Source organism: Mytilus galloprovincialis, chromosome 14, assembly GCF_965363235.1.
Source record: "Mytilus galloprovincialis chromosome 14, xbMytGall1.hap1.1, whole genome shotgun sequence".
NCBI classification, from domain to species: domain Eukaryota; kingdom Metazoa; phylum Mollusca; class Bivalvia; order Mytilida; family Mytilidae; genus Mytilus; species Mytilus galloprovincialis.
In genome coordinates, this window is record NC_134851.1 from 65608526 (window position 1) to 65624257 (window position 15732).

General features: G+C 33.8%; 1 pseudogene; it reads left to right on the forward strand.

Annotated features, from left to right (window-relative positions):
* Nucleotides 1-7901: 7901 nt before the first annotated feature.
* Nucleotides 7902-10569, forward strand: LOC143058542 (tereporin-Ca1-like; annotated as a pseudogene).
* Nucleotides 10570-15732: the final 5163 nt, after the last annotated feature.

Here is a 15732-nt window from a genome sequence, read left to right on the forward strand (position 1 = left end):
AATTAATGATTTAAATATTTATGATCATCAAAACAAATGTCTGTCTGATGTCTTTATGTTAGTTTTTGTTTTTGTTGAGTCTGTGACTTGTGTCGCAGATAGCTCCACATAGAGATAGTGATTCAGAGGCGGTGGCGTTTGCTAACCTCTTAAAAGCTTAATATTTCAGAAGGTAGAAGACCTTGATCCTTCATATTTTGTATATAGATGCCACAAGTTTCCGTCTGTCATATGTCCATTGTCTTTGACCTAATTTTCATATTTCAACGACTACTTGATAAAAAGTTAAGATTTTTAGTATTCTTAATTTCTCTCTTATTAGGAGTAATAGGATAACTATATTTGGTATATGCATACCTTTCAAGGTCCCATGCCCTTCAGACAGTTTTCACTTGACCTCGACCTCATTTATAGATCATTGAACAAGGTTAATTTTTCATGGTTTTATGGAATAAGTCGACTATATTTGGTGTATGAAATGATTGTCAGGTGTACATGTCAAACTGGCAGGTGTCATCTGACTTTGACCTCATTTTCATAGTTCAGTGGTTATAGTAATTTTTTTGTGTCTTGGGCTGTATTTCTAATACTGTATGCAATAGGTCTACTATATTTGGTTTATGGAATGATTATAAGGTGTACATGTCCAACTGGCAGGTTTCATCTGACCTGACCTCATTTTAATGGTTCAGTGGTTAAAGTTAAGCTTTTGTGTTTTGGTCTCTTTTTCTTATACTGTATGCAATAGGTCAACTATATCTGATGTATGAAAATATTTTATGATATACTGGTACATGTAAGTTTGGCATGTTTTATTTGACCTTGCCCTAATTTTTACGGTTCATTGCTCAATGTTAATTTTTTTTGTTTTTTGTTCTGTTTTTCTAATACTATTAGCAACAGGTCAACTATATTTGGTGTATAGAATGATTGTAAGGTGTATGTCTGTCAGGAAATTATCATATGACCATGATCTCATTTTCATGGTTCATTGATCAATCTTTATTATATATAAGTCTTCCTGATTCATATAAAAAAGAAGATGTCGTATGATTGCCAATGAGACAACTCTCCACAAGAGACCAAAAAACACAGAAATTAACAACTATAGGTCACCGTGTGGCCTTCAGCAATGAGCGAAGCCCATACCGCACAGTCAGCTATAAAAGGCCCGAAATGACAATGTAAAACAATTCAAAGGAGAAAACTAACAGCCTAATTTATGTACAAACAAGAGGCTGTCACAACGACAGCAAACCGGATTTATTTACATTTATTTGTGTCCTGGCAATATCACAAGAACCATTACTGATGAATGGTGAAAGTGAAAATCATCAATATCAAATTTGACCTCTATTTTGTCATCAGTATCAACATTTTGAAATAATAATATTTGAAAAGCTTAGATTGAATGGTTCATGAGTAAATGCAACAACGTGAATGGAAACGCCATTTTACGATCTTTCAAGAACCATAACTCCTGAACAGTAAAAGTCAAAATCGTCATTATGGAACTTGACCTCTATTTTGTCATCAGTAACAACATATTAAAATTTCAAAAGCTTTGGTTGAATGGTTCATGAGAAAATGCACGGACACGACGGGAAACACCATTTTTCAATCTTTCAAGAACCATAACTCCTGAACGGTAAAAGTCAAAATCGTCATTATTGAACTTGACCTCCATTTTGTCATCAGTAACAGCATATTAAAATTTCGGAAGCTTTGGTAGAACAGTTCATGCATAAATGCACGGACACGACTGGAAACTCCATTTTTCAATCTTTCAAGAACCATAACTCCTGAACGGTAAAAGTCAAAATCGTCATTATTATACTTGACCTCCATTCTGTCATCAGTAACAACATATTAAAATTTGGGAAGCTTTGGTAGAACAGTTCATGAGTAAATGCACGGACACGACTGAAAACTCCATTTTTCAACCTTTCAAGAACCATAACTCCTGAACGGTAAAAGTCAAAATCGCCATTATTGAACTTGACCTCCGTATAGTTGTCAGTAATAACATATTAAAATTTTAAAAGCTTTGGTTGAACGGTTCATGAGTTAATGCACGGACAACATTTGATTGCCGCCTTTCAAGAACCATAACTCCTGAACGTTAAAAGTCAAAATCGCCATTATTGAACTTGACCTTCGTATAGTTGCCAGTAATAACATATTAAAATTTTAAAAGCTTTGGTTGAACGGTTCATGAGTTAATGCACGGACAACATTTGATTGCCGCCCGCCCGCCCGGCCGCCCGCCGTACATCCCCAAATCAATAACCGACATTTTTGTCACAAAAATCCGGTTAAAAATGAACGAAAAACAAATATGTAACACATAAACAAACGACAACCACTGAATTACAGGCTCCTGACTTGGGACAGGCACATACATACAGAATGTTGTGGGGTTAAACATGTTTAACATAGCGGGATCCCAACCCTCCCCATAACCTGGGACAGTGATGTAACAGTACAACATAAGAACGAACTATAAAAATCAGTTGAAAGAGGCTTAACTTATCAGATGGATAAAAATACCAGGGTTTCCGCTGGCGGTCTCAATTTTCGCAATTTGCGAAAGAATAATAATTGTGGCGATAAAAATTCGTCATTTGCGAAAGAAATATATATAACGATTTATTTTCCTCCATCTTGTTTAATTACTTTTTTCAAGTTTCTCGGACTTTACCCGATCAGACAATACTCGGAATTCATCTTGACCTCATTAAGATTTGGACAGAAGATCAATAATCAGCTGATTGCATTTTATAACTGTCGACAACAAGGGAATAATTAATAAAGGTGTTGATTGAATTGTTTGAAAAAATGAAATGGTTAAATGGCTTCCGCTAAATGTCACATACAGAATTTATTTACCCCTTTGCGATGCACGTGTTTGAAGCAAACTTTTGACGTTTCCTCTCCTTTAAAAGATAGTTTAGAAAAGAAAGCTGTTGTTGTGACGAAAAGTGTTCAAAAGCAAGAAATCTCCGATTTAAAACTTTAGTTATCCTTTGACTTAAATATAGGTTATTGATTAGGGAGACTACTTTAAAGTTGTTTGAGTGACACGTGTTTCAGGCGAAAGAGGTGGCGAAAAAAATAATTGACCCAGGGGAAACCCTGAAATACAAATACTACAAATACATCCAAACAACAAAATGACACTTAAGTACAGATCTGAGAGTACTCGCAGTTACTGACAGCTAGTTCAAAGCCACTAACAACTAATAAAAAAAAATCATGCATCTAAGACTAAATTATCAATCCGTACACATCCAACATCCAATGAATTTAGTGTAAAGACGCCATAAACAGTCGGAGAAAATCATGACCTTGTGCAATGCCAAGATACAGGTATCAACAGATTGTAGATCTATGAATGTGTATATGCATATAACAATAATATTTAGTTTGCTTTTAATTTACTGATAACAAAATCAATATTAGTACCAATGAAAATAATATTTAATGATCTAATTACAGTGTTGAATTGGTAACCTTTTAGAATAAGTTTATTTAAAGGTTTGATAAGTTTACCAGGATCGTTTCTAAATTTTCGGGCACAGTAAACAGTATTGCTGTAAAAATGAGGAGGTGCAATCCCGTTTGAAATAAGTTTTCTACAGGTACAACCAAACTTCAAAACCAAATCTTTATATGTGTGGAAGAAGTTGGTAAAGGTTTTAAGTAATTTGTTGTAACGAAATCCCTGGCTTAATAATTTACCAGTAATACATAGATTACATTCGTTAAAATCAAAAACATCACAACAGACACGGGCATAGCGAACGAGTTGTGAAATATAAACCCCATAAGATGGTGCCAAAGAAACATCACCATCCAAAAAGGGAAAATTAACAATAGGGAAGGAAAAATCGTCCCTTTTGTCGTAAATTTGAGTGTGGAGTTTCTCGTGTAAAACCGAAATATCTAAATCTCGGAAAGGACAGTTTTTACCGTTTAAATTTGATTTATTGAAATAAAGTTCCTTTGGGTAAAATTTCGGCAGTATATTGAGAAAATTCGTGATTATTTAACGAAAAAATATCATCAAGAAAACGGTAAGTGTTGTTGAATTTATCAACTAAATGCAATTTAGACGGGTCTTTACTGAGTTTGGTCATAAACTGTGATTCATTACAGTACAAAAACACGTCTGCTATTAAAGGGGCGCAATTAGTGCCCATAGGAATACCTACAACCTGTCGATAAACTTTGTTGCCGAAACGTACATAAATATTATCAAGGAGAAAATTAACAGCTTCAATCATCTCATCACACCTCCAGTAAGTATATCTAGCATATTTACCTTTCTCATTAGAAAAGAAGACTTTAAATGAGTTGCAGCATTCAGATTTACCAAACGACCATTTAATTAAATCGTCAAATTTTGTTTGATAAGATTGTGTGGAAGCGTAGTGTAAAGAGTAGAAAAGTCAAAAATGTCAACAGAGTCAAAAGGACCACCAAAAGCACGTAATGTATCTAAAACATCCAGAGAATTTTTTACACTCCAAAAATAGTAAATTCCACTTTTTTACAATAGTTTATGATAAGCTCTTTGATAATAGTTAAGGAATTTGTTAAAAGCACTGAAAGATTAGTTGCCGCGATGAAACGATATTTTACAGTTTTCTGTGTAGTTTAGGTAACCAATACATAGTAGGGACCTTCAAATGTTCAGAAGAAGCCTTAAGCTGTGATGTGGTTATGATATGTTTGTTAACTTTATGACTCTCTGTGGGGCGCATGGACTTGAATGTAGATGAATTTAAAATTTCATTCTTAAGAACGTCCGTGTAGTATTTACGGCATACCACCACCACATTGTTGGCTGATTTGTTGGCCGGTACAAACACAAACCGCTTTGAAAGTTCTTGAAGCTTTTTTTTATTCTGGAAATAGGCGTATTATGTACTCTATTATTTACTTCTAAATTATTTTCAAAATGTGATATTCTATTATCTACCACATCCATACATTTATTTAAATAAGAATCAAGATATTTTTTATCAGATTTTTCCCGTTTACACCGATTTTTACAAAACGAGGAAAGAGCATCTTTGGTGACCCGACGACACTGTTTCCAATCTATTTTAGATGGAGAACGATATTTTGATCCTTTTTCAAAAAGTTTGTAACCTCTCTGTCCTGTACGATATTGATGTCCCCCGTAATAACATGACCATAGGGGACATATCTAAACTTCGACGATTCCAGTTTCAAGTTAAAGGAGTATTATTTTCTACATTGACGTCTGATGTTATAGTGAAAATATAAGAAAAAGGTTAGTTGTGTTTTGTATATGGAAAAGTTATATGGTGTACTTGGTCGTCTTGCAGGGTTCATCGAACTTTATTAGTTGAAGAGGAAACTGACAAAGTCATACACTAAAAGAAGACTTACAGAGAAAAGAAATTCACAAAACACTACAAAGACAGCAACAAAATAAATAAATAAAAAAAAAAGAAAACATTATAAAAATGGGATGATCTCAGATGCTACGTATATACGGACAGCTAAGGAGATAGTGATTCACTAATGGCAATTGTCACATTGCTCTGGAAAGTACAAATTATATTTTTAGTCGAACTATAAGTCCAATTTTAACTCTTGGCTTACTCAAGGCTTAACTCTAAACTATTAATTTGAATTTCAACTATCACTTTAACTCGATGGGTAGTCGGTCTCATCTTGATGTATCGCGCAGTGTAGAAAGGTAGGGTTTTACATATTCATTATAAGTTCAGTTTATTAACATCAAAATTTGTAATCGTATGTCTTTGTTAACTTAAATTATTGGTCATTTTGAATTCTTAAATAGTGTTACCATTGACACGGTGAACGGTACATAAGGGAATGATGTAATGTGGAATATATTTTGTATGGATCGACAACAGTTTGCAACTGGACATTTAATTGGTACGAATATTTTTACTCCTGCTGTTGTCCTGTTGTCCATACCATATTTTTCATTTGATAATATTTAAATGCATGCATATGTTGCATGCACACATTACAAATGTAACCGTGTAACCTTGGCTTGTAATCTAGCAGGACAAATCAAATAGGTTATTCAAATCGTTAGAACAGGAGCAAAAGGTTATCAACATCTACCACATAAACTTAATCCAAACGTCCACAAACATGAGAGTTGACCTTCTGTTATGTTGTCTTACTGGTATGTACGTGCACACTTTTTTGTCAATATTTGCATTGAGCATGCTGAGGCAGTCTTCTTAAGTTTTAAAATATGTGTATACCCCCGAAAAAAAGTCTGGAGGTATATATAAATCGCCATGTCCGCTTGTCGATTTGACATTATGCAGAATTATAAAAGTGCATTTTCATAAAATTTAAATGAAATTTATGATTTAAATACTTATGATCATCAAAACAAATGTCTGTCTGATGTCTTTATGTTAGTTTTTGTTTTTGTTGAGTCTGTGACTTGTGTCGCAGAAAGCTCAACATAGAGATAGTGATTCAGAGGCGGTGGCGTTTGGTAACCTCTTAAAAGCTTAATATTTCAAAAGGTAGAAGACCTTGATCCTTCGTATTTTGTATATAGATGCCACAGGTTTCCGTCTGTCATATGTCCATTGTCCTTGACCTAATTTTCATAGTCCAACGACTACTTGAAAAAAAGTTAAGATTTTTAGTATTCTTAATTTCTCTCTTATTAGGAATAATAGGATGACTATATTTGGTATGTGCGTACCTTGCAATGTCCCATGCCCTTCAGACAGTTTTCACTTGACCTCGACCTCATTTATGGATCATTGAACAAGGTTAATTTTTCATGGTTATATGGAATAAGTCGACTATATTTGGTGTATGAAATGTGATTGTAAGGTGTACATGTCAAACTGGCAGTTGTCATCTGACTTTGACCTCATTTTCATAGTTCAGTGGTTATAGTATTTTTTTTTGTGTTTTTGGGCTGTATTTCTAATACTGTTTGCAATAGGTCTACTATATTTGGTTTATGGAATGATTGTAAGGTGTATATGTCCAACTGGCAGGTGTCATCTGACCTTGACCTCATTGTAATGGTTCAGTGGTTAAAGTTAAGCTTTTGTGTTTTGGTCATTTTTTCTTATACTGTATGCAATAGGTCAACCATATCTGATGTATGAAAATAGTTTACGATATACATTTAAGTTTGGCATGTTTTATTTTACCTTGACCTAATTTTTACGGTTCATTGCTCAATGTTAATTTCTTTTTGTTTTTTGTTCTGTTCTGTTTTTCTAATACTATTAGCAACAGGTCAACTATATTTGGTGTATGGATTGATTGTAAGGTGTATGTCTGTCAGGAAATTATCATCTGACCATGATCTCATTTTCATGGTTCATTGATCAATCTTTATTATATATAAGTCTTCCTGATTCATATAAAAAAGAAGATGTGATATGATTGCCAATGAGACAACTCTCCACAAGAGACAAAATGACACAGAAAGGTAGGGTTTTACATATTCATTATAAGTTCAGTTTATTAACATCAAAATTTGTAATCGTATGTCTTTGTTAACTTAAATTATTTGTCATTTTGAATTCTTAAATAGTGTTACCATTGAAACAGTGAACGTTGCATAAGGGAATGATGTAATGAGGAATATATTTTGTATGGATCAACAACAGTTTGCAACAGGACATGCTCTTTAATTGGTACGAATATTTTTACTCCTGCTGTTGTCCTGTTGTCCATACCATATTTTTCATTTGATAATATTTAAATGCATGCATATGTTGCATGCACACATTACAAATGTTACCGTATAACCTTGGCTTGTAATCTAGCAGGACAAATCAAATAGGTTATCAAAATCGTTAGAACAGGAGCAAAAGGTTATCAACATATACCACTTAAACTTAATCCTAACGTCCACAAACATGAGAGTTGACCTTCTGTTATGTTGTCTTACTGGTATGTACGTGCACACTTTTTTGTCAATATTTGCATTGAGCATGCTGAGGCAGTCTTCTTAAGTTTTTAAATATTTGTATACCCCCGAAAAAAAAGTCTGGAGGTATATATGCAAAGTTTAGCTAGCTATTTAGCATATTTAATGCACCATGTTCTACATAAGGAAATGACTGTACCAAATCAGAAATATGACAGCTGTTTTTTTAAATTAATTCGTTTTGTATATTTGAGCTTTTGATTTTGCCATTTGATAAAGGACTTTTCCGATTTGAAATTTTCCTTGGAGTTCGGTATTTTTGTTATTTAACTTTCTATTATAGTCAACATTAAGATCCAGTCTCAGTCATTTGATACTTCAAACTATAAAAAAAAAACAAAGAATGTGTTCATATATATAGTATACGATGCCCTACTCGCGCTATCATTTTCTATGTTCAGAGGACCGAAGTTATTACATATGATTGATAAGCCTTTGGACAATTACAGAGGGACATGTAATATAAATGCATATTTGTAATCAAATTGCGTTTGTTACAACATTGATAAGGAAGACAACTCTGAAATCACTAATGCTTTTCATTTGGCAGATCTAAGATGAAAGGTAGCAAAATTTGCCGAGACTTGCCTATAATTGTAAGGCATTTGTGATAGCTAGAATCTTCAGAGTTGTTATGCATTCACGTGAAACCGAATATAATCTATGTTACTTGGAAGTTAAGAATATGTGTTGACATAAACGTGCTATTATAGTGATTTATAAAACTTAAATCCGTTCACAAAGTTCTATTTTCAAAATGCCTTGAAAAACAGTTATAAATATTTTCTTTGAACAAAATTGGATGTTTCTAACTTTCAGGGCTATTTGTCTGAGTGACTGGTTAAATAGACTGGACAGCTGCTATAGCCGCAGCTGGAACGGCTGCAAGTGCTGTAACTTCCGGTGCAAGTGTAATTAATGGCCTTTTAGGTGGTTCCGGTTATAGTGTTGTCTGTACGGTGGAAGTAGAAAACTGGACCAAATACCTTTTGATTTACCCCGAATCATACATCAATGGTGGCATTATTCAAGCTCCACCGGTAGTAGTGAGACCAGGACAAAGGGAACAGTTTGTAAGTATCAGACACTCATGACCGGTTTAAACGTTTCTAGTATATACTATTAATAATGAGCGATGTATTTTTTTGTTATATGTTTTTTTCTATTTGTATTCATCTGATAAGTTTAACCCCGCCAAATTCTGTATGTATGTGCCTGTCCCAAGTTGGTAGCATGTAATTCAGCGTCATTTGTTGTGATGTTACACTTTTTTTTGCCCATTATTTTGTACATTACTTTTGCCGTTAGTTTTCTCGTTTGAATTGATTTACACATGTGATTTCGGGGCCTTTTATAGCTGACTATGTAGTATGGGCCTTGCTCATTGCTGTGTCATTTTGGTCTCTTGTTGAGAGTTGTCTCATTGGCAATCATACCACATCTTCTTTTCTATATATATGATCGTCAATGGGATGACTATTCACCAGAAAACACCAATATATCACCCTATGGCTTTAACAAAAGTAAAATCCATAACTTCTACTAGTAATCAGCTATCGGAGTCTCTGACATAACAAAAATGTAAATAAATTCAAACAAAAAACTAAAGTTCTGATTTGGTACTAAACAATGAACGAAAAACACATATTACATTCAGCAACCACGACACCTACTTAATTGCAGGTTTCTTATTTTAGACAGGCACTAATTATGTTTATATTGTGTTAATCGTTGATTTCTACACTAACACAAAGTAACAGTAGTGTAACAGCAAAACATCACAAAAAAACTATACTTTTTAGATATGAAAACCATTCAAAAAAGCTTAGCCAAAATAAGATCTCTTTAGTCGTTTTGCAAAGAAAATATGTTTTACTTCTTGTGTGTAAGTACTGATCTGACCCACGTGACCTACAAAAGCACGTGATATATAAAAGTTGATGATACATAATGAATACACATCATGCAATCCGTTTTATTAGATTAACATTTAGAGTTTTTTTTATCCGACCATGTCGTACCACCTGGTATATTATTTTTTATCTATTCCATTAAATTCTAATCTTTATCGTCTTTAATCTTACAAACATGCAGAAGAAAGTTTTCGACAAAGAGTGAAATAGAAAATCAAATGTACATAGCATTTTATATTTCATTTAGGTAGCACACAAAACCGGAAATACCGCTACAGGTACATACGGAACTGCATCCTGGTTGATATCGCCTACTGGTAAGAGAGCAGTCGTCATGTGGAGTTGTCCATACAGTTTTGATTTACACAGCAACGAACTAGGCGTTGGGCTAACAGATAAAGGAGTACCTCAACATAAAGACTGGTTCCAGCAAATGGAATCAGGAAAAAGCGGCTCTGGTTTAAATCTCCGACGTGGAGAATATTACCAACATACAAAAACAATTTCTATTAAGGACAGTCAGTTTGAGGTCACTGGAATAATGGGGACCAGTCATAAAGCTAAAGCTCGTATCATCGTCCGACCCTTTGAGTTAAATGACATTGCAGACTCGTTGAAAGTTCAGGTTGAGAAAGTACCTATTGCTGGGTAGCTTCAATACTGTACAATTGTCGAATCTTTGAAGTTTTAGATCCTGTGTATTAATACCTACCTGACCTATATATATAGTATCACAGTAGCATGGGTTCGAATCCCGGCGAGGGAAGAACCAAAAATTTGCGAAAGCAAATTTACAGGTCTAACATTGTTGGGTTGATGTTTAGACGAGTTGTATATACATTATGTACACATGCAGCCATGTATCACCATCATTGATGGCGATCCAATGGATACATCTGTTGTAGAGTTGTCACTGACTCAGACGTACTTATAAATATAATTATTTTCTGTGACTGTATATTACATTAATTTGTAGGATCCTTTACTAAAGATAATTTAGCTGATCTGTAACAATAACATCTTCATGCCTTATATATCATGTACTGTAGTACGCCGCTAGATTAAAACTGACGAGGAAAGGTAACACACGGCAAGCGAAAGCTCTTTTTTTTGAGAGCTCAGGTGGTCGTGTGGTCTAGCGGGACGGCTGCAGTGCAGGCGATTTGGTGTCACCATATCACAGTAGCATGGGTTCGAATCCCGGCGAGGGAAGAACCAAAAACTTGCGAAAGCAAATTTACAGATCTAACATTGTTGGGTTGATGTTTAGACGAGTTGTATATATATATATATATATATATATATATATATATATATATATATACTGATAAATATAATTATTTTCTGTGACTGTATATTACATTAATTTGTAGGATCCTTTACTATAGATGTTTATACGAGTTGTATATATATATAAGTACGTCTTAGTCAGTGAGCTCTGAGCCGAGGTGGTCGTGTGGTCGGGACGGCTGCAGTGCAGGCGATTTGGTGTTTCAGTGTCATCACATTCCGTTATATTTACAATGATGCGTGAACTAAACAGACATAATAAATAGAATAGTCAAAATATGGGTACAGCAGTCATTATCGTGTTACAATTTTAAAAGAAACAATTTCGCGTGTCTGACGTCAGAAAATGTATACATCACATATTTTTGTCGTTCAATGTTTATGCAATCAATTTTAAAATTCACATGGGCAATGTAGGCATACAGGGTTAAAAAATCAAAAGTTTGTAAAAATTAGTTTCAGAAATAGACCGAGATTTAAAATTACTCTAAAAGTTCTATAGAATTCATGTATATGTTATGAGTTTGAAACAATCTGATAGGATATTGTTGAGAACACTTGAGTTCTTCACGTTCTCCATATTTCTTGAAACATTACAGCTTGGCTACTTTATCTTAATTGACTATTTCTGTTTTGGCTTTCAATAAAAAAAATATTGCAACAATCAGTTAAAAGATCCCACAAGCCCTTGTTATTGGTTTCCAGTTTTTACTTAAATGAGCACCTCATTTCTTACCCGTTTCTGTTGTGTGTTATGTTTACAGTTGTTTGTCAGTTAGTGTAGTTTGCTCTTTTTTGTTATGAAAATACCAATCAGTTCTCGACTAACGATTTTTTTACATGTCTTACTTTAACGCCAACAATCACCGCCGAAACTAGAAATATTGATTCAATGGTGTCCAAATAAAAAACACGTAATAGTTTTAATAAGTAGTGGTCGTTGTCATCACATCCGCTTCCAAACAAGACGAAAGTATGGTATGTTTGTTATAGCAGATGGACCAGTTGCTTTTCAAGTCTGTTAGGCTATTAAACTGAACTTACTTTAATGTACACCATTAAAGCAGGAAGTGCATCTAATGTACCAATATATATAGTTCTCAGAGTAGATTTACTTTCAATCTGTTACAATAAGAAGAACGCAGAGGTCAAATGATACTGTAGGATGAACCATTCATTTTGTTAGTTTTTCGTATGTTACTAAGCTTTTCGGATTGATGAGATTGACCGTCAAACGAATTGATTAAGACATTCACGAACAACGCTATATTGCATTTCGCAGACAGCTTTTCAGATATATATCAGCTGAATTGTAACTTTTTTCTCTCCTATTTCGTTCGATCTTTTTTTTTTTTTGTAATCAAGCCTTAACGTTACAGTAACCATGACATGTAGTAAGTAAGTTAGAAACCTGTAGTTAGGTGAAGCATATCATTATGTTTTAATAGTATTTTGTTGATAATTATGATAAATGAAAATTTTGATTTTTGATACATTTTATTTATTACAATCATATTTTATGAAACTTTTTTTTAGAGAGAAATTACAGGATTAAATATTTTATTATGAAAAGTTGTTCTGTTGTGACAATCACGAGGATCATGGCGGTCATTGTAAACGTAAGTATATTAATCAGGAAATGTTGGTAATAAACGAACTACATTTTATGAACCCAGCACCGTTGCGAAATAAAATATAATTTCCCTGCCTACTAGTATTTTAACGACATTCCCAATATTTTGTCCAAGATGCATAATTTTTAACCATTTCTCTATTATCATGATTATCATAAAAACATAATCACAGTTTCAACAATTTAACTTTTTACATACTTTCAATAATAATGAAGTGAACCAATATTTATAAATTTAACTTAAAACTAGAGGCTCTAAAGAGCCTGTGTCGCTCACCTTGGTCTATGTGAATATTAAACAAAGGAAGCAGATGTATTCATGACAAAATTGTGTTTTGGTGATGGTGATGTGTTTGTACATCTTACTTTACTGAACATTCTTGCTGCTTACAATTATCTCTATCTATAATGAACTTGGCCCAGTAGTTTCAGTGGAAAATGTTATGAATAATTTTATGAAAATTGTTAAAAATTGACTATAAAGGACAATAACTCCTTAGGGGTCAATTGACCATTTCCGTCATGTTGACTTAATTGTAAATCTTACTTTATTGATATTTGCAGTTTATCTCTATCTATAATAATATTCAAGATAATAACCAAAAACAGCAAGATTTCCTTAAAATTACCAATTCAGAGGCAGCAACCCAACAACGGGTTGTCAGATTCATCTGAAAATTTCAGGGCAGATAGATCTTGACCTGATAAACAATTTTACTCTTTTCAGATTTGCTCTAAAGGCTGCGGTTTCAGAGTTATAAGCCAAAATCTACATTTCACCCCTATGTTCTTTTTTTAGCCATGGCGGCCATCTTGGTTGGTTGGCCGGGTCACCGGACACAAGTTTTAAATTAAATACCCCAATGATGATTGTGGCCAAGTTTGGTTTAATTTGGCCCAGTAGTTTTAGAGAAGAAGATTTTTGTAAAAAATAACTAAGATTCACGAAAAATGGTTAAAAATTGACTATAAAGGGCAATAACTCCTAAAGGGATCAACAGATCATTTTGGTTTTGTTGACTTATTTGTAGATCTTACTTTGCTGAACATTTTTGCTGTTTACAGTTTATCTCTATCTATAATAATATTCAAGATAATAACCAAAAACAGCATATTTCCTTAAAATTATCAATTCAGGGACAGCAACCTATCAACGGGTTGTCCAATTCATCTCAAAATTTCAGGGCAGATAGATCTTGAGCTGATAATTATTTTACCCCATGTCAGATTTGCTCTAAATGCTTTGGTTTTTGAGTTATAAGCCAAACACTGCATTTTACCCCCTATGTTCTATTTTTAGCCATGGCAGCCATCTTGGTTGGTTTGCCGGGTCACCGGACAGAATTTTTTAACTAGATACCCTAATAATGATTTTAGTCATGTTCGGTTAAATTTGGCCCAGCAGTTTCAGAGGAGAAGATTTTTGTAAAAGTTAACGACGACGGACGACGACGGACGACAGAGGACGGGCGACGGACAACGCCGGACGCCGGACGCCGAGTGATGAGAAAAGCTCACTTGGCTCTTCGGGCCAGGTGAGCTAAAAAAGTTATTAAGTGTGTTGTCATAAGAAACTTTTATAACATTTGTACATTTGAGTTTGCTGTATTTTGAAAACGTACAACAGTATATTACCCCTGATATTGTACATGTTGTACACACCGTTGTTTTGATTTTGCTGCTTTATGTTAATTTTACTTGATCGAGTACCTGGATCTCCAACAGCATAGAAGGTCACTTGTTTTTTTTTTATTCTGGAGTCAACTGACGGTTAAATTCAAATATATTCTATTATAAACAATCTCACGTACAACCAATCAATACTAAACTGAACAATAACACATAAACTTTCATTTCCTACGTGATATATAAAATACCACTTGGACATGTAGGTTTCATAGTTTCCGATTGCAAGCAGTGTTTTATCAAACTAACAATTGACTCCATTAGTACGGTTGATTTGTGAAACAATTGCTCAGAAGGTGGTAAAAGCTTTATTTTAGGTCATAATAAACATTTATAGCTATGAACCCATTTCTAAAAATCAAAATGGCGGCTCTGGGCGGCCATTTTAAAATGGCTACCTGAAAATTAATAATAAAATATGAATAAAATTTGTAAAAAAATATGACTTTACCTATTGTTATAAAACTTGATGTGTTTATCACTTATGATGAGGACTATAATCTGAGGCGGCCATTTTGAATGGTGGCCATTTTGAAAACAAAAATTTCAATTTTTTTTCTTTTTTTCTTTGCTGTTGTATTTTATCATTTGCATTTAAACTAATGAACTGATATATATTCAAATATAGCTTATCAAATTATTCTTATAGGACTGTTGCTATTTGTATTTGGTATTCACCATGTGGTCAAATAAGCACTATTGCACTATTAACGAAATATAGATATAACATATAGATATATGACCACACTATGTTGAAAAAGATCAAACTTGTAGATATTGAAAACGCTGGAAACACTGTAAAACTTAGTAGTGAACAAATAGACTGGACAGAATGTATGATATGCATCTTGAGAATCTTTCTCAGACTCATGCAGTTGAAGTACAACCTTTAGACATTAGTTCAGTTTTACCATTTTTTCAAGAGGAAGCAAAATCCGCTGCAATGATTCGCCACTCGATGACAATTATTAAAGAGTGTGTGTCTTTCATGAACACAGGACAAATACCAGTCATGGCATGTGATCAACCTCTGTATGCCCTTGCTAAAAACATTCAGTGGAATATGCCTGCAATATACGGGGGAAATCGTATTGTAATAATGTTTGGTGGTCTACATATTGGGATTGCTGCTTGGAGAACAATTGGAGATAGGCTACACAATAGTGGATGGATGAATGATTTGAGCCAGTCAAACGTTGCATCTGCTGGAACAGCAGAATCAT